Source organism: Notolepis coatsorum (assembly GCF_963971535.1).
Source record: "Notolepis coatsorum genome assembly, chromosome: 6".
Classification (NCBI taxonomy): domain Eukaryota; kingdom Metazoa; phylum Chordata; class Actinopteri; order Aulopiformes; family Paralepididae; genus Notolepis; species Notolepis coatsorum.
In genome coordinates, this window is record NC_140170.1 from 119158770 (window position 1) to 119180037 (window position 21268).

Consider the following 21268-nt stretch of genomic DNA (forward strand, 5'->3'; position numbering starts at 1 on the left):
CTCTAAAAATCATATAGCCAATCAAACACAACTAATAAAGGCATTCATATTACAGCACGGTTATAATGACACACAACCAACGCCAAACAGTGGTCAACGAACGGTCTTTATTAGTATTTTGAGCTGTCCAGGCAGAATTGCAGCAATGGTCTTAGGGAGCCGTTGATATCTGACATCACCGTTTACAAATCCGCCTTTTATTTATCCCATAATACGCGATAGTGTCTTCTTGGTTCGACAGCAGTGAATTCTCCGTGGAGTTTCTCAGGGTTCCGCTCGGGTCAGTCCATTATTTCACATCCCATGGGGGGTGTTTCCTCACTTTCATGACCATATATGGATAATCATGCACGAGCATTGACGGTAGAACAAAGTGGTATTCATCAACACGGAGGAGCATAGAGCCTGCGTACGCAGTGTGTGATGAATCCCGACTTCCCTGTGCGTACACTAGTTCTACATTCCGTGCTTACGTGTGGAAATAGAAATGTTCTACGCACACTATTGATGAATGAGGGCCCAGGGGATTAATGAATGGTTTGAAGAACAACAGATGTGATTTTCCTGTCCCAGGAAGATTATTTAGATCTGAGACAAAAGCCAAACTGGCGCTCACACCCGTCACGGATGCTGGTTACAGTAAGTCTGAGCAATTCAGAGAGGTGTTCTCTGACATGCCATTGCATTATCAAGCATGTGTGAAATCATCTGTGTGAGTGATGTAGGACAAGTCCTGAGAATGGGGATGAGCAATAGCCAATGATAGTGCAAGAGGAAACAAGGGAATGATGCAGAAACAACTGCAAAACATGATCATGACCTTAAATATTATTATTGTAACCGCTATCACAACTGGGTGGAGAGAGAGAAGAGGTGCAGAAACATTGATACTGCTCTTCAACAGTCAGGTGAGAAAAATATGATCCTTTGATATTTTAATAAGAGAGAGAGAACAAGAGAGAGGGAGGGGCGAGAGACAGAGATCACCAACTGTCAAGAAAAGGATCTTGCAATTGATCTCAAACCCGCCCTCTTTTCATGATCCTCCAATCACAACTGTTTCTTCCTTCTGACAAGTTTGTCATTGTGGCACATTTCACGTCTCTATTTCACGTCTCTGTATGTCTCTATGTGGCTGAAAGAAACCGCTTCTGTGTTCTCACGAAGGAGACGTGTGTTACTTTTGGTGCAAATCAAACAAAGCATTCAAAGGAGTAACATGTCACTACCTGTTTAGATCACGTTTTTCCAAAATCTGATTGGGTGGTGGTCCTAATGGCTTAGCAGTCTTCAGAATTACACGAAACCTGTTAGTCCTTAGATGCCACACAGCAGGTTTCGTGAGAGTCGGGTGAACAACCTAGTAGGCTACTAGGGAGCAAAGCTATTTTCAAAAGAGCAAAATGGTGGAACATCCAATATGTTAGATGTGGGTGGGTCTATGATCAAAACTGTAGAGCAAGGATACTGTACATGTATATATGTAGAGCATTTCATGACAATTGGAGTTACAGACCGACCACCAGACCAATGTATACTAGCTGCTTGGTCGCAGCTAAAAATAACAAATGGCATACTGTAGTACAGTAGCAATACATAAAGGAAGTTAAAATGAGGATGTGAAAACTAGGCATGTGATGTTCAAAAAGTGCTGCAACTCTAACTGCTTTAATAAAAAAAGAATTGCTCATTCGACAATGTCACACAGAGGCAGCCAATCAGAGCAGAGAATTGTGGACTAGAGGAGGCAATGCAGTGCATCATGCTCCTCCACGTGTGCACACACACACACACACACACACACACACACACACACACACACATACACACACACACACACACACACACACACACACACACACACACACACAAACACACACACACTCCCTTCTGCAATGCATACACACACAATATACAGATTACATAATGTGTTGACTGAGCATGAGACATCATAACATGAATTAACATGCATGGTAGACCAAAGGATCTGAGTCTCATTCGGCATGGCATGGTGGTTTAAGAGAACCTTGTTATCACTGGACCTAAGGGCCTGTGCATAACAAGTTTAAAGTACCTATTTCCAGCTCCCTTAAAGGAAAACTCCAACATTTTGGGAAATTAGCTTATTTAACATCTTCCCTGGAGTTAGACAAGAAGATACATACTTTTTTGTCTCTCTGCATGCATTAGGCTTAGGGAACGTCCGCACCGTAAGCGTAGCTTAGCTTCATCACTGGAAGTGGGTCAGACCTTTACCCTGAAGTTCCCTACAGTCCCCTACAATCACGAAATACACTCCAAATACAACTCCAAAACGTTCCTGTAAACATGTTGTGACCTAGCTGTGTATTTACCACATGGAGAAACGTCTAACGTTAGCGAATATTGTGAGATTGATGAATAGGACAGTCACAACGTTGCTGGACTATCGACCTAGTTAGCCCCTTTCATGACTGCGATGCACGGCTACAGGGTTTGGGCGAGTGAATCCACACTCATGGTATTATTATAACTCATTTATTGTGTAACGCTAGCCCCTTAAAACTTACCACAGTCATAGGTATCCATAAACTTTAATCGGTTCGGATCCTTTGAATGAAATGAAAATGTAAACAAACACTGGCCTCATGTTAGAAAGTAGCACTGGTAACGTGAAATCACTGAGCCCAGAGAGGAGTGGTTCGGCAAAGAATTGTTCAGAGTATATTTGCTTAGAAAACGTAAATGTCGAATTCAATTTTTTTTTCTCCACGTGGTAAATACACAGGTCACAACATGTTTACAGGAACGTTTTGGAGTTGAATTTGGAGTGTATTTCGTAAATGTAGGGGACTCTAGGGAACTTCAGGGTAAAGGTCTGACCCACTTCCAGTGATGAAGCTAAGCTACGCTAACGGTGCGGGCGTTCCCTAAGCCTAATGCATGCAGAGAGACAAAAAAGGTATGTATCTTCTTGTCTAACTCCAGGGAAGATGTTAAATAAGCTAATTTCCCAAAATGTTGGAGTTTTCCTTTAATGCCATGATACAATAACTAGTTTTTGGGCAATGTGAGATGGGCAATCAAACTCAATTCTCATCCCTTTTAATATTGCTTTCATCTGTTGCCTTGTATTTTCGTCATTACTGAGATGATGACTAATGCCCTGTTACATTGAGGCCTGTACTCATTTAAGCTAACTATACCACAATATATTTGTTGTACCAACACTACTAGAATTTGTCTAAGTCTATGCTGAATCGGTTACTGTATACTAAGCAATACTGTATATCTTTATTGAAAAACAATGCTTTCCTGTAACTGCATTTGTTCTTACAAAAAATATATCTATATATGTCTTACACGACGTGTGCTTTCTTGTAAACTGTTGTTGCCTGCATAGAGAGGCAGCACATTTGAAGACTAAAATCATGTTGGATTGTGCCCATGTCAGTCTTGGTCATTTTTCTGTTCCCATAAAGCTTCACTGACAGTGTCAGAGATGTTGGAATAGAGCTGAACAGTACCTAACCCCTCTCTGGTTCCAAGTTAGTTTAAACGACATAGTTTAAACTACTGCAGATGCATAATGTAGTGTTGGAAAGGTAGTTTGCCACAAAGACACAGGAGCTATTAGCTACTAGCACCTGTTTCTCTGAGGTTGATGGGAAGGGTTCAGGTTTAAGGTTGGGGTCATGGTATGACCCTTGAGGTTAACAGCATGTTGAATGAGGATGGCTATGACTATGTGGTTATACAATGTTTAATGATCTAGGCTATAGAGGGTCATCCTTGACCCCAATCCAAGGTGAACCCAGGTGTTTACATCCACCAGCTGCTCCCTGACACCATGCATTTATGATGTTGTGGGTATGACTCTCTGACCTTTGTCGCATATCGTTACCTCTCTCTCCCCTTCCCTGTCCTTCTATAGAGAGAGGAAATTAAACGTCTAGCTAATGTCAATCACCCCGGTGACCTGGAGAGACGCTGGTGAACCTGAGTTACCAGTGTCGGCCACTAGGTGTGCACAACATGTCGGGCAGTTTTACTGTGAGAAACATTGTTCCGTGTGAGGTTTAGTTGGCAGACAGGGAGACCTTTATAAACTCACATTTTCTCTGTACTTTATTGAGATTATTTTGTCAGGAATTCATTGGGGGCATGAAAGATAACCAACACAGCATCACAGTAGATTGTATAAGCAGCTGATATTTCTCTCTTTTTATAACATGGCAAAGGCACAGGTTTTAGACTGACTTGCATAACGTACGTAGACTTCAACTGGTCCAATGTGTTCATGTCATGTTTATGTCATGTGTGAATGTGATGTAACAGTGGAGCAGTGTGCCAACTTGAGTGCAATTCTAAAAAGAAAGTTTTCCTGACAGTTGACCTTTTTCATGCCATAATATTATCCATGAACCATTAACTATTACAGTTACCAAAACTGGATTGTGTACAAACTAAGATAACTAATATAAGCTTGTGTAAGTATATAAACAGGTCATTTTAGAAATATTAAAATTTTAAGCCATAAACATTTAAGGGAAAGTAAATCTATGAGAGCTTTTTGTAAACAAGTAGTGGATCCCTTGCCGCAGTTTACATCCTGCTCGACTTACTGTAATCACGCTAAGATTACCATTGACTGCATGTGTGTATGTGTGCGAGTGTGTGTGTGTGTGTGTGTGTGTGTGTGTGTGTGTGTGTGTGTGTGTGTGTGTGTGTGTGTGTGTGTGTGTGTGTGTGTGTGTGTGTGTGTGTGTGTGTGTGTGTGTGTGTGTGTGTGTGTGTGTGTGTGTGTGTGTGTGTGTGTGTGTGTGTGTGTGTGTGTGTGTGTGTGAGTGAGTGTGGTGCTGTGTCAAGACCCTGTGCACTAAGCCCAGGGCTAACACATGGAGCAAGCCTTACATAATAACCACAAACAGACACACACACACACACACACACACACACACACACACACACACACACACACACACACACACACACACACACACACACACACACACACACACACACACACACACACACACACACACACACACGCAGGATGTCTAAAAACAGCATGCATTACTAAGCAGACGGATGAATGAATGAGGGGTATAGGGAGGGAGACATAGGAGAAAGGAAAACAGGTAGTTGAATGACGGAGGTCAAAGGAGGGGAGAGAGAAAGAGAGTGAGAGAGAGAGAGAGAGGGGGTAGAGAGGGAAGATATGGAGCATATTGAACTAGGCTTACTGTCAAATAATGTAATTTCCCACTGAATTAAATTTTCTGTTTAGTTTTTATTTTATTTGACAATACAAATTAATTGCAATATATCTACACGACCAGGGACATACATGTGAGGAAAACGTATATTTGTTGTCATAACAGAAGTAGTTGTAGACCCATTTCACTGCTAAATTCAAGCACACTTGTGATGGGCAGGTTGGCTATTTCTTCCAAAGACAGAAACCCATTGAAAGCATATTGTGTTAAACTACCCAGGATATATATATTTTGTACAATATATATATTAAGATAGAAAATACTCATCCTGCAACAATGTGATGAGACAGCTTGTCTGACAGCTGGGTAGAGTCAAGGCCTGTTCTCTGTAATACAAGAACAGAGGGACACACACACACACACACACACACACACACACACACACACACACACACACACACACACACACACACACACACACACACACACACACACACACACACACACACACACACACACACACACGCACGCACGCACACACACGCACGCACGCACGCACACACACACACACACACACACACACACACACACACACACACACACACACACATAAACCAAATGTTACACACAGACGCAAGGTAGACACACACAGACACATGTTCACAGCACACTCACATGCACAGCACACAGGCACACACACATACACACACACTTTGTTTTATTTTCCTTTCTTCAGAATTAAAACTGTCATCTTTCTTTCTCTTTCTGTTCGGAAAGAAAAAAAAGAACAGAGCATCCTGTCATGTCCTGAGGAGAGGCAAGGTGTGAAAACCAGTCAGTACATTATTTCCTCGCTAACCTGTCATTTGTCACTTTTTCTAAACAAACAAGTAAATAAATAAATGTAACTACAATAATGCACTCAGTAGAGTGCAGACCTCTGCCAGGCCTAACGTGCAACATTATAATGCGTAGATGACAGAAACGAGAGTTGCTGACATTGCCAGGGCCAAAAGACCCAGGCGAGAAATCCATGTTTTATGCATCGCTGAACACTGTTGATATAACCACACACCACACAATTGTATGACAAAGAACAAGGTTATACAGAGACAGAGTGTAAAAAGGCATGTGACATGATTTGGTTGAAAGCCCACCCACCAGTGTGAAGGTACACGTGTATGGGTGAGATGTTAGTGTGACCAGCTAGTGTGTAGTTCATATTGGGAATTCAGGGGACAGGAAACGAGGACACGTGAACAGAAAATACAGGTCAGGTTGTTTTCACAGCTTGTACACAAGAATATAGTTAAGCACAAATGAAAAAACACCTTTCTGCACATCAAACCATCAGTGAGTAACCAGAATATAAAGGCTTTGGAAGAAAAACATTTTACACAATGACTATATAGACAGACTAATTACATTTTATACACCTATACACACAACATAAAAAAATAAACAAAACAATGGTCCTCATTCTCGAACGTGTTCGTAAGTGCCTTGGTAAATATCTTGTTAAAAATGTCATACCAACAGATCTACGGAAATCCTCCTCTGGATTCCTGAACATGTGAAACGTCATTCATTCTTAACACTTTGAGTGCCAGCGACGTGTTATGTCATCTTTCCATGCCCCCCTTTGAGTGCCGACGACGCGAATTGTCGTTTGATTTTTTTATTAGCGATCTGAATTCATATTTCATCAACCGAGTCTCCCGTTGGTACAGCAGCCCCTCTAGGAGCTCCAATGGGAAAATACCGCCCCCTATCGTCTATCCCTGTGTAACTGCAGGCCATTCGATTATACTGCTGGATCTGTGGAGGGGGAGCCTCCTCGCTCCACTATGCTGGCGAGGGATCTGATGACGAGGGAAGTGATCGCGAGATGGAAAGCAGATCGGAATATATATTTACAGCAGCCAATAAAATATAGATTGTTGATTATTATAACATACTTTGCCAAGAAATGTATTCTCCTGTTTTGGAAAAATTACTCTTCGCCCACTTTTGAGATGTTTCAAGATCAGATATCCCAGCTTCTTCCACTGGAGAGATTGACCTTGGAGGAACATGGCCGGGGGCGGATGTTCCGGGACCTTTGGTCTCCGCTGTTTTCTCGATTGAGCAGGGGGGGGGGGGGGGGGGGGGCTGTTGATTGATATGGCTAGTGACGGTATGTGAATATGTCCGCATGCTGTCACTGGCCGTTTCGCTGTTTGGTTGGGGGAGGGGTGGGGGCCGGGGGGCTTGTAGATTTTCCCTAACGGAGTTGCACTTCCACGTTCGGTTTGCGCGATCTGATTGGCCACTGACGTACGCTCTCTCTATGCCCAAACAGCGCGTTACGCTAGTTCTGTTAACACCCTGCATTAACGATGCAGCAGCTGATACTGTACACGCGAGCGTGTGCGCACGCTCTGTAGCATGACAGCGATTTGCAAATCCAAATGATAATCTTTTATAATAATCTCCCAAAATAAGATTAGATTAGATTCAAATGTATTGTCATCATACAGCACAAGTACAATACAACGAAAATAAGTTTGGCATCCAACCAGAGTGCAAATCTAAGTACAATCAAGCCATTTCTACACTGGCTCTTAGATGTGCACAATCAATGTAATAAATAAATAAAACCAACAATAAATACTATAAGAATAACAAGACGCGGGCGCCCCAGTGGCAAACCACATAACGCGCTGAGTCGCGGCACGGCCGACCCGGGTTTGATTCCCGGACCCGTCATTATTTGCTGAATGTCTTCCCCCCACTCTGTCTCCCGTTCCTCCTCTCTCTCTCTCTACTGGACTACCCGGTAGTAAAAAGCGATAAAGGCTAAAAAATAAATAAAAAAAGAGAATAACAAGACGGTATATGGAATATTAATAGTATATTCTACTATAGCTATATCCACGGCAATCGGTTTAGTTTTTATTTATTTGTTTATTTTCGGACATGGCAGTTGAGTCATGGCTATAAATGTAAAACATAATAGTTAATGATACAAATAGTGTCGTATTTATTATCATTATAATTATTATTGACATGACATATTTAGCATGACATCTCAGTGTTGAGGTGACTGGCCCTGCTCTATATCAAGAACCAATATCAGAGTGGCCACTGCAGGACCTGTATTTCCCAAAACAATGAATATCATGATTGAATGAGAGGCCATGGTAAACAGCACAGTGAATAAACAATGTGCAGTCCCCTTATATATATATATATTGTTCTGGATAGAAGTGGGGCCAGGCTAATCTGCAAGAGCTCAACTTTTGAACAAGGATGGTCATCCTCTCACATAAGCTGTCCGGGGACGACTCACACAGCTCTCTACTCTCTGGGCCCTGGACTGGACACCCCTCCACTGTACTAGTTACATTACACACATACAAATGACAATAACACTATGTAACAACCATCAAATGCACTCACAGCACACACATCCACACGCACACACTCACTTTAAACAAACAACTCACTGCAGCACCCACTTTAGAACACCTAAACACACTTTATATTTATTGGCAAAGAATTTGCACTACAACCCATACCTCATTACACCTTACTGTAAATTGTACCTAAATTGTACCTCATCCCATTTCTGCATTGTACTGTACAGTATATTGTATTGTAACTCAGTTACTTTTCTACTCTGCATTGTACATTGTATGTATATATTGAACACTTGTCTACGTACTTGACTTCTATTTTATACTTATCTATTTGTATCTAGCACAATCTCTGGGGCAAAACAGAAAGAAGCATTTTATATAAAAGTATTCTGTACTTCTGTATGACAACTAATAAAGAAACTTGAACATCAAAAAATCAACATTCTGTTCTCTATTCCAGGCTAGATCTGACCTTGACTCATGTGCAGGATTAATACACATTTTCTTACACCCATATTGCTAGTTTTCACCTGAAGGGCAAATTACAGGGCCAGTCCAGTAAAAAAATACATTAATCATGTTTAAAATAAATTGCATTTTGGTACAAACCTTTTGTGGTGTTTGTCAACTTTGCCTTCCTGCGGGCTATGTTACGTATATTAGCAAATTGCATATAGCATTCTCTGTGGTAGCCTTTATTAGCTGGCACAGCTGGAATTGGGCTATTCTCCTCAATGTCATATGCTTTAACAGCCAATTGTGCAATCTTGCTTTCTGGGCCATCTAAATTAGCCCTACTGGGGAATAATATTAATATTATTATGTCCTATTGGGGACATAATTTTAAATTCTGAGCAATTCAATCGTTTTTTTTATAGAGAGGACGTCTGACATTGATTGAAAACGGTTAACAGATTGCAGAATGGGTACAATACAGTACGGCTCAATACACACAATTGTTAAGGGGATGCAGACCTGAGAAAGACTTTCGTGAGAGACCAACAAAGTGAGGTATGTAATACATTTCGAATCAAATTGTGGTCGGTTAGATCTAACGTTAATATCACGCTAACCATCTAAAGCTCATCTGTGACGTCGGTATGGCTTAATACAGTGCGATATACAATCTTATTGTAACAAAACAATACACAAATTGAACATAGTTTTGAATGTTTTATTACAATAGTATTTACTGTCTCATGTTGCAATGTATAATCCAGCTAGCGTTCCAGTCAGATCCATTCTCCGTTGTTGACAATTTTGGGGTCCGTTTCTGTATCCTGATTGGTTTATCAGCTAGAGGTGTCCAAAGATATGCATGAGCAAACATTTAATTTAAATGTAAGATTACGAAAACAGATGACCACCAGACGGCTGGCCAACAAACGTATTTTGACTCAACATAATAACTAGATATCACACACAAAGAATTGTGTAGTCTCCCAACATAGATCAATCAAGTTCACTTTAGACACACTCGGCCTGCCATCTACTTGTCCTAACCCTGTCTTCCTGTGCCCAGGATTGCCTGCCGCTCAGTCTACGATGTCTCCCAAGACACCACCGCCTGGACGTTCCTGTAATCACAAGGAGTGGTCCTGCTCGCATCTGTCGCACATTCCTGTACATTCATAACCCTGTCTGCATGGTACCTTTTTGGATTAAACAACCTAAACCACTCCTTTCTCCTCTCCCTGTGTTCTGCTCTTGGGCTCAAGTTAAACGCTACCCTAACAACGTGTGTGTCTGTGTGTGTGTGTGTGTGTGTGTGTGTGTGTGTGTGTGTGTGTGCTCATGCACTGAGGCTGCCTCACTAACGCATTTATTTCGTACAAGAAGACAGTATATGGCAGTGGTCACCAACCCGTCGATCTTGATCGACTGGTCGATCGTTGAGACTGTCCCTGTAGATCTTTCCATGAAAATTAAAAATGAATTTTTCTTTTTTTTTTCTTTTTTAGATCTTACCCTGAGAGTCCACATTACAGTTCTACTTTTGTTTTGATGTGAAAAGTGATGCTGCACTTAGCACTGACTGAGAAAGTACACATACAGTTCTACTTTTGTTTTGATGTGAAAATGATGCTGCACTTAGCACTGACTGCACTTAGCACTGACTGCACTTAGCACTGACTGAGAAAGTACACATTACAGTTCTACTTTTGTTTTGATGTGAAAAGTGATGCTGCACTTAGCACTGACTGAGAAAGTACACATTACAGTTCTACTTTATAAAATGCTAATTGTAAATATGTTTGTCAATGTTAATAATATGAGAAAGTCCACATTACAGTTCTACTTTTGTTCTGATGTGAAAAGTGATGCTGCACTTAGCACTGACTGCACTTAGCACTGACTGAGAAAGTACACATTACAGTTCTACTTTATAAAATGCTAATTGTAAATATGTTTGTCAATGTTAATAATATGAGAAAGTCCACATTACAGTTCTACTTTTGTTTTGATGTGAAAAGTGATGCTGCATAAGATGACTGCACGTAGCACTGACTGAGAAAGTACATAATAGTTCTACTTTGACGTTTTAATGTTGGACCAAAGCATTGCATGTAATTAGAATACAGGCAAATAAAAGCAATTTAGTTTAAAGTACAATCTTGGCTGTCTTTTTCTCTCAACGCTTCAATAGGTAGATCTTGCCTTCACCAAAAAAAAAAGTGATCTTGGTGGTGACCACTGGTATATGGCATATTAATACAGTATATTCCACTATACAGTAGCTATATCCACGGCGATCGGTTTAGTTCTTATTTATTTAGTTTGCAGTGTGTGTGTAATGCTCACAATGCCTCATTGAGTCAGGACTATACATGCAAAATGTAATTATTAATTAGGGATGTCCGATATTATCGGCCGACCGGTATTATCGGCCGATATCGGCAGTAAAATGTGATATCGGAAAATATCGGTATCGGTTTAAAAAAAAAGAAAAACAATAACAATATTTGTTATATATATATCCAGTGAAATTATTAGTTACCTGAAATTATTCAGTTTTTTTGGGGGGGAAACCCTGCATATATCGGTATCGGTTGATATCGGTTGATATCGGTATCGGAAATTAAGAGTTGGGCAATATCGGAATATCGGTATCGGTAAAAAAGCCAATATCGAGCATCCCTATTATTAATTATACAAATATTGTTGTGTTAATTATCATTATAATTATATAATTCCACGGATGTCTGTAGTATCGGCAATCCCCAATGACTTGTCCCAGAGAAAGCTGTTGAAATCATGGGCGCACACCGGTCTGTCCGATTTACAACTGCCTTTTCGAGTACGTAAATCCTACAAATAATTTACAATACCAAGCTGTTCGAGAATGCAGAATAAGTACGTATTACACTGGTATGGTGGTGAAAAGGAGAGGATGAATAATAATAATAATAATTATTATTATTATTATTAAGCTCCACAACTATGTTTGAAATGGTGTCTGTAGCAGAGCATTCTCTGTGTTATATAACATGATGGCTAGGAGTTGCCTAGGAACACAGGCCTATATATAGACTTAAATTAACGCTGTATATAAACTGTTGGAACACTTGAGGTTGTGTGTTACAGTAAATAACATCACGGCTGATTAGATCTGCACAACCACAGCCGTGATTTTACAGACTATAATACACGCCCTTTGTGTTGTGTTGCTTCATACTCACCCTTCCCTACATGCCAGGTGGCGTGAATACTTTCCCTAAGGGGGTTGTCGGTTTGTGCGATCTGATTGGCCACTGACGTTTGTGGTCATGTGACATGTGCGCCAATCGTGTGACGGCATGTTATTTCGTCGGTTAAGTTTAGGCACTCTTTCGAAGTTGGTTAAGGTTAGAGTTTGTCTTAGAGCAGGGCGATAGAACACCAGCCCTGATTCCAAACTCTAACCATAACCAACTTCGAAAGAGTCGCCTAAGCTTAACCAGTAATAAACTAGGCGTTAGGTAGTTTGCAGACCCGGAAATAGGCGCAGACCTTGCCGTCACATGATTGGCGCACATGTCACATGACCAGAAACGTCAGTGGCCAATTAGATCGCGCAAACCGAATGCGGAAGTACAACCACCTTAGAGAAAGTATTCACGCTGCCAGGTGTCATGTCAGATCAAAGGTCTCTTGCCTGACTAACACTAACTACCGTGTGCCACGTCTATAAAGCATAAACCATATTCAATACAACACCGGTAATGCACACCGCACTTGAAAACAAATTATGTGTGAAATGAGTGAACACTAAGTTAGCGTTAACTTAGCACACCCACAATGTACAATTTAGGGTGTGTCAAGAAATTAAAATTTGAGAAATGAGAGGTGGCCCTATGGTTTCAAGTTGTGTTATGATATAATAAACCATAATCAAAAGCAAAAAAGTGGGTTTGACTTTATTTACCTACCCTGTTTTTCGATTGAAAATGTGAATTTTTGGGGCTTTTTGGCGGATTTCTGACAGTTTCCGCCAAAATCACATTTACATATATGTGGCTGCTTGTCTACATCCTGGGACCTCATTCAGACTTACTACCCCTACCTTAAGCTTGGTATGGTAGCCCATACCATGTTACAATGCAATAACAGACAATACCATGGTATACCATAAATAAATAATCGGAAGTGTGTGGTACTGTATAATTAGTGAAAACAGGGCAGGACAGCATTTTGGTTTTTATAATGCTTTATTTTTTTTTGTCTTTGTTATTTTATACTTTTTACTTAATTTAATTTTGTATCAGATACTGTAGCAATACATCTTGCTGTATTTCAAAGCCATAAATGTGGAGATTCAGTTTGATTGCATGTACAATCATGGCAAGCTTCATGATGCCGATGAGGTCCTGCTTGCTGTTGATCCTGGGCACCAGGTCGGTGTGCTCTGCCCTCCCCCGGATGAATCCATCCCTCCTCTCAGCACCATACACAGCACTGGCTGCTGCTGTCACTTCCTTCACAGCTCTCTCTATAGCCTGCGTGTGGCAGGGGAAGTACTCCACCTCCATGGGCTTCCCCATGAACTCCAGCAACTCCGACTTGGTTAGCTTGCAGGTGATGATAGGCTCGGTGGCGCTCTCCCAGTCGATCATGTTCTCCAGGGTGGCTGCCTGGCAGGGTGCGCAGCCTGAGGGAGGTGTCCCCCAGCTCCTGCTCCCCCCTGATGGAGATGATCTTGAGGACTGCGAACCTCCTCTCCTGCTCCTCCTCGCTGCAGAGCATGGTCACCAGGATCGCCTCAGATTGAGCGAACCATGCAGAGGACCGGACGGTCGACATGACAGTCAACTGCACCACCTTGGGCTAGGTGTGGAGGCAGGACAGCTCAAACAGGACATTCCTAGGTCCGTCCACCCAGCTGTTGTTGATCTTCACTTGGAACCATCAGGGGAAGTACACCATGGTTATGAAGGAGACGATCTCCCTCAGTCTGGCCAGCAGCTTGCCCTTAAGTCCATGGCTGCGGCACCACCAGTCACAGAACAGGTTAGCTGTGGTGAGCCACCTGCTGTGTCCAGTCTTGCCAACTGTCAGTGCAGCAAGATCATTGTCCATCTTGCCACTTCTGATAGCCTTGGTGATCCTGTATCAGTGGAGGCTGCAGACCAAATTTTTAGGTGAAGCACAAATTATTATATTATATTATATATTAAATTATATTTTTTAAACATCCCCAACGCTGCAACACCCCCATTCCTCCCAGGTGTCAGGCTCCTCATTCGCTTCCATTCATTTTGGGGACCATGTTTAAATATCATACTTGTCATACTGAAGTATAAACAAACTATACTGCTGTGACGATTTCAATAACACAGACCATTCTGAGTCAATGGTATGCAAAACTGTACATTGGAATATCTAACATGTATTTACCACCTTCCTCTGCACGAGGCCACAGATGGGTTTTATGTAACACAAGGACAATGAATGAATGAATGAATGAATGAATGAATGAATGAATGAATGAATGAATGAATGAATGAATGAATGAATGAATGAATGAATGAGTGAATGAATGAATGAATGAATGAATGAATGAATGAATGAATGAATGAATGAATGAATGAATGAATGAATGAATGAATGAATGAGAGAGAGAGACAGAGAGAGACCAATGGCGGGTTTATATTAACACAACAGAACTGAATGAGAGAGAGAGACAGAGAGAGACCACGGCGGGTTTATATTAACACAACAGAACTGAATGAGAGAGAGAGAGAGAGAGAGAGTGTGTGTGTGTGTGTGTTTGTGTGTTTGTGTGCGTGTGCGTGTGCATGTGTGTGTGTGTGTGTGTGTGTGTCAGTGGCGTCGCGTGGGTAAAATAACAGGGGAAGCCAAATTTTTTTTTTTTTTTAATTATTAAATATTTTTATTAATATTTTTATTATTATTTTTTTTTAAGTCAAGCAGTCACCATGTACACTACAGTATGGCTCGGCGGCCAGTCAAACGTTCTTTTTATTTATTTAACAGATTGCAGAATGGGTACAATACAGTACGGCTCAATACACACAATTGTATAAGGGGATGCAGACCTGAGAAAGACGTTTGTCTTGTTTACATCAGGGTCATTAATACTGCTGGAGCATTGGTTAATTTTTGGTCAGAATTTTCCTTGCGCGATTTTGCGCGCCGTGTGGGAGCAAATTCGAGACACATATTCGAATATTTTCACGCGGATCGGAATCACGGCGCGCCCGTGGGACACTTTTCCGTTTCGGCGAGTTTATTCCACGCTTTCTGTTTTCATTTTCTAAGCATTTTAGGGGCTACATGTGAATCAGTAAAAGTTGCGGGACGCAACGCCCAGATGTTTCCACGATAGAAAGCTTGCGTGGATCCCATAATAGGCTCACTTAATACAGCGTTTTTAAAATCACGCGACATTTTCAGGGTCGCGAGCCGACCTTTTCCCCTCGTTTTCGATGATGGAAGTGATTTAGGAAAAGCTTCGGCACGCCGAGAGGTCCCCGTGGATTTAATCTCGCGAGGATCGGGGCAATATTCGGCCCGTGGGAACAGTTACGGGTTAATACAATGTTCAGAGTGCAGAGGGGAAAATATGAGTGTTTTCCTCTCAGCCCCGTTTTAAACTTTTAGGGTGTGGCAGTCAGCTCGAATCTGATTGGCTAGGATCGGATTTGGACTCTATAATGCTGGAAGCCTGGAGAAAGAGACCTACCATCTGCCTCCTCTCCTGCTGCAGTGAGAATAGTGAGGCTGACAGTGTGTTAGAGGGAGTGAGAAGGAGAAGAGGGAGACATAAAAAAAAAAAAAAAAAAAAAATAACACAGATGCACAGATGAAAAAGAATGTAAACTATATTAAAAAAAATTATATATATATATTTTTTTTTCATATTTCATATTTGATATTAATTCATATTTTAATATTAGGGAGGCATGGCTTCCGTTGGCTTCCATAAGGATTCGCCACTGGTGTGTGTGTGTGTGTGTGTGTGTGTGTGTGTGTGTGTGTGTGTGTGTGTGTGTGTGTGTGTGTGTGTGTGTGTGTGTGTGTGTGATAACAAGCATAGACGCCTACGTAATAGAGCAGACGATGCACGTGCTCTAGGACTATTGAACTTGGGGGAGCAAACTTGTCTCTTTGCTCCATCACTTTTTGATCATATGATATATCCCCCCCCAATATATAAATATTATCTAACCATAACTACGTAATTTCAATCAAATTAATAATACGCAATGACACTTAATAGCAAGTTTTTAAGTTTCCAAAGATTGCGACACCCCCCTGCCCGATATGGTTTGATCCAGTCCCGCAGACAGAGTGGAGCCCGGCCGGCTCACACTCCAGTCTGCACAGCGCGCCGCTGCCTGCAGCCTCCACTCCAGGTGTAACAGTAAACTGGTACACAGGCAGGCAGCGTGATTCGTGAACACTAGTTTAGGCACAACGCACAAGTTACAACAACAGCAGGATTTTCCACTAAGTAAGTTCAGTTGTTCAAACAAACTATTATGTTAGACATGATGTCTTTACTGTCGAGTGGTAGAACATCTACCACACAATACAATAAAAGTGTTTCACGGTCCGAAATGCCATCTGGTCATACCGTAAGTCCGTAACTAATAAATAATAATAATATAACGTTACGTTGGCGTTAGCCGCTAGCTAACGTTGTCATATTATCTAGAATAATAATAATCTCTGTTCTCTGTTCTCCTCCATCTCTGTTCTCTGTTCAGTGTGTGAATTATGTTAATCCCACAATTACTCAACTGCACTCAATATTTAAATACCAATGCTAGTCTAAATAAATGTAGACAGACAATGTACGCATTAAAAATATAATAATAATAATAATAATAATAATAATAATAATAATAATAATAATAATAATAATAATAATAATAATAATAATAATAATAATAATAATAATAATAATAATAATAATAATAATAATAATAATAATAATAATAATAATAATAATAATAATGCAATAAAAGTCTGAAAATGAAGGGATTATGTCCATGAGTGTCAGTTTTAGAAATTAAGGCCTGCCTCTTATATAACAAGTCTCTCTAATAAAGGCCTGCTCTTTGCAGCTGAGGTAAATAGAAGACCTATATTTGAGGATTTACGGTAAATCAAGATTTTCAATTATCTTAAGGTACAATACCTGAAATGAAAATGTGTGTGTGTGTGTGTGTGTCCAGCCAACCAGGTACCATGGCAGAAAAAAGAAAAAATACAGACATCAGAGCATTTTTCAGTACACCAAAACGCAAAGTAAGAACCCTAGTAGCCTAATAGCTCAAAGACTTAAAGGGCGGGCTCCACAAATAATGGATTGCACAGTGTTAATTGCACCCTTACTTACAATTCATTATGAATTGTAAGTGGGGGACCCTGATGTAAACAAGACAAAAGTCTTTCTCTGGTCTGCATTCCCTTAACAATTGTGTGTATTGAGCCGTACTATATTGTACCCATTCTGCAATATGTTAATAACATTTTTAATCAATCAATAACAGATTGCAGAATGGGTACAGTACAGTACGGCTCAATACACACAATTGTTAAGGGGATGCAGACCAGAGAAAGACTTTCGTCTTGTTTACATCAGGGTCCCCCATTTTCAATTCATAATGAATTGTAAGTAAGGGTGCAATAGAAATGTTTCATAATGATGTTCAGTGTATTCATAAGTGTATTGCTCTCCTTAATGTAGAATGATATGGTGACTGTACAGACTCAGGAAGGAGAGAAAGAGACCCAAGAGTTACAGGTAATGGAAATATCAGACAGCTTAAAGTGTAGGATAACATAACAAATTAAGACACAAATACTTGGATTATATATCCCCCCCCTCTCTCCCTTTCTTTACAGATTAGCATAAAGATTGTGTATTCAAACCAGTTCAGTGTATTCATAAGTGTATTGCTCTCCTTAATGTAGAATGATATGGTGACTGTGCAGACCCGGGATGGAGGCAGAGAAGGAGAGAAAGAGACCCACGAGTCACAGGTAATGGAAATATCAGACAGCAGTGTAGGATAACATAACAAATTAAGACACAAATACTTGGATTATATATCCCCCCCTCTCTCCCTTTCTTTACAGATTAGCATAAAGATTGTGTATTCAAACCGGTTCAGTGTATTCATAAGTGTATTGCTCTCCTTAATGTAGAATGATATGGTGACTGTGCAGACCCGGGATGGAGGCAGAGAAGGAGAGAAAGAGACCCAAGAGTCACAGGTAATGGAAATATCAGACAGCAGTGTAGGATAACATAACAAATTAAGACACAAATACTTGGATTCAGTGGCGTCCTTTCAGTAAAAGGCAAGGTATGGCGAGGAAGGGGGGGGGGGGGTGAAGGGGGGATTTTTTTTGTCAAATCAGTTGTGCAATAGTCACTTTTGGTGAGTTGTTTCTATACAATTCAGTTATATGACATTTAGGTATGACACAGAACAGGACTACACAAGCATTTTTAGTATAGAAATGTGTCAACAGACTAAAGCAGGGAACCACAATATTTTGCATACGAATTATGCATGTTTTTTTTGATATTACGAATGTAATATCATAACTGTCTATAACTTTTCTTGCAATTGAGCCAATTTTCCTTAGGTACGGTTTTGAGGTGTGTGTTCAGCAGAATGTAGTATCAAAAACACATTCACAAAAAGTATGGGTTACTGAATGCTGAACTGCACTATTATAATCACTAAGCCAGACCTTACCTGTGTCCCTGTATCACTTGTCTCTGCTGCCCTTTGATAAAATGTCCATTTTCCTTCTTTTTGGGGCATATTTCAGTTAGTCACAGTAAAAGTCACCTAGTAAAAGTGAGATAATTGACAATATCAAAACATGCTAGGGCTGTACCGAATAGTTCGAAGCTTCGTTCATAATGTTGACATTCGAATTCTAAATCAACATAAAAAATTGTACATTTTTATTTTTTTTACATTTTTATTTGCCAAGGTATGGCGAGTGCCATACCTTGCCATACCAAATGGACGCCCCTGCTTGGATTATATATCCCCCCCCTCTCTCCCTTTCTTTACAGATTAGCATAAAGATTGTGTATTCAAACCGGTTCAGTGTATTCATAAGTGTATTGCTCTCCTTAATGTAGAATGATATATATAATGATTTAAGGCTCTATATTGCAGGAAATTGCACGTACAGGTTCATTAAATGAAAAAAAAATCTGCTATGGAGGGGGTCGTGCAGGACCCCCTCCAAACCACCCCTTGCCTGTCACAAAAAAAATATATAAAAAAAACAATAAAAAATACAAAAAAAATTAAAAATAAAAATATTAAAAAAAAGGGCACCCCCACTTTCAACTATAACTAGGCGGCCATGATAACAAGCATACTATAATCACAGGTGTATTATGGTGCAGTGCAGGGTACATGTGTGTGGCTTGTGTCCAATAACAATAGTCCATGTATCTTTTGTGTGTGCGTGTGTTTAAGACTGTGGTCTTTGATAATGAGAATGTTATAGTTCTTCTTTCTACACATGAATGAATGAATGAATGAATGAATGAATGAATGAATGAATGAATGAATGAATGAATGAATGAATGAATGAATGAATGAATGAATGAATGAATGAATGAATGAATGAATGAATGAAAACTTTATTTAACAGATTGCCGAATGGGTACAATACAGTACGGCTCAATACACACAATTGTTAAGGGTATGCAGACCAGAGAAAGACTTTCGTCTTGTTTACATCAATTCAGTGCCACATACACACAGTCCTCATATCCCTCCTAGTTACACACAGTCATCATTATCCGTCCCATACAATACACACAACACAACAGACTAACTCGTCTTGCTCAATACTTGTTTATGAGTTTTAAGAGACAGCACTGTAATCTCTCTCAACCAAAGCTCTACTAGTTAACAAAGATCTCCACCTTGCTATCTGAAACACTGACACCATTATCAACCTAATAATATCAACCTGATAATATTGAAACATTATCAATACAACATTAGCTACCAACTTTAGCAGGGCTCCTAATAACACAAGATACATTTCACTATGAATTGAAAATGGGGGACCCTGATGTAAACAAGACGAAAGTCTTTATCTGGTCTGCATCTCCTTAATAATTATGTGTATTGAGCCGTACTGTATATTGTACCCATTCTCCAATCTGTTAAATAAAGTTTTCATTCATTCATGCCTTTTGAAAAGTGACATGGTCGATGTAGGAGTTATGATGATTCGGTTACAGTAACGTTACACAAACTGACATTCTAAAGCCAAGAAGACACTTACCCATAAAGACGGTATCTCGATCGATCTAATCTATCGTTGAATAGTGCAGCTTCTCCATGTGATGAGTCCGACTTGAGCCGCATGCATAAATCCCATGGGAAATGTAAACAATATAGCATCGCGAGCCAGCTTGTTGCATCAAATTGATGTTTGGATTTTGTCTCCCGAGTGAAGTTAGAACTACTACACTTCGGCTGGTCCAGGCTAAGCACTGCAGGCTTTCGTTTTACAACAACTGAGATAAAAAAGAAATATATATATATATCATCAAACAGTAGTCTTTTGTGATCTAATCGATCCTTCATTTGCGTGAGGATGCTGTCGAAATCCACTATTCTGTTGATGCGTGACACACGTTCCATTTTCGGGACTCTGACTCCCGACAGGTGGTCACTCAGACAGTCACCCAAGCGATTTACCCAAATAAAGTTTTCATTCATTCATTAATTTCCTGTCTCGTTATAACACAAACAGCTCACCATGAACCATGACAAGCTTAATTACGTTAGTTAGCAGCCAAGCTAGCGTGATAACATTAGTAGTTATTATCATCCAAGCTAGAAACTGCTAGGCTGCCTGCTTATACCTGCAATAATGTTGTCATCCTCCTGGACAGATAGACTTGTTAAATCATAATATCCACAGGTGTGTTGTGCTGGTCCTCAGTAAATGTCCCGCCGCGAAAAATAAGTTGCTATTAAAGTGTTAAATGTTAGATACACTAATATAGAGGTTTCGAACGTGGCTGCTCTCAGTGCTCTGTTAATAACATTTTCAATCAATCAATCAATCAATCCCGCGAGGGGAGAAACAGCTGTGTAGCTACAGAGCTGCAGACGTAGGAGCCATACTCTGATTGGATTTGCAAGGCTGCCAATCATTCAA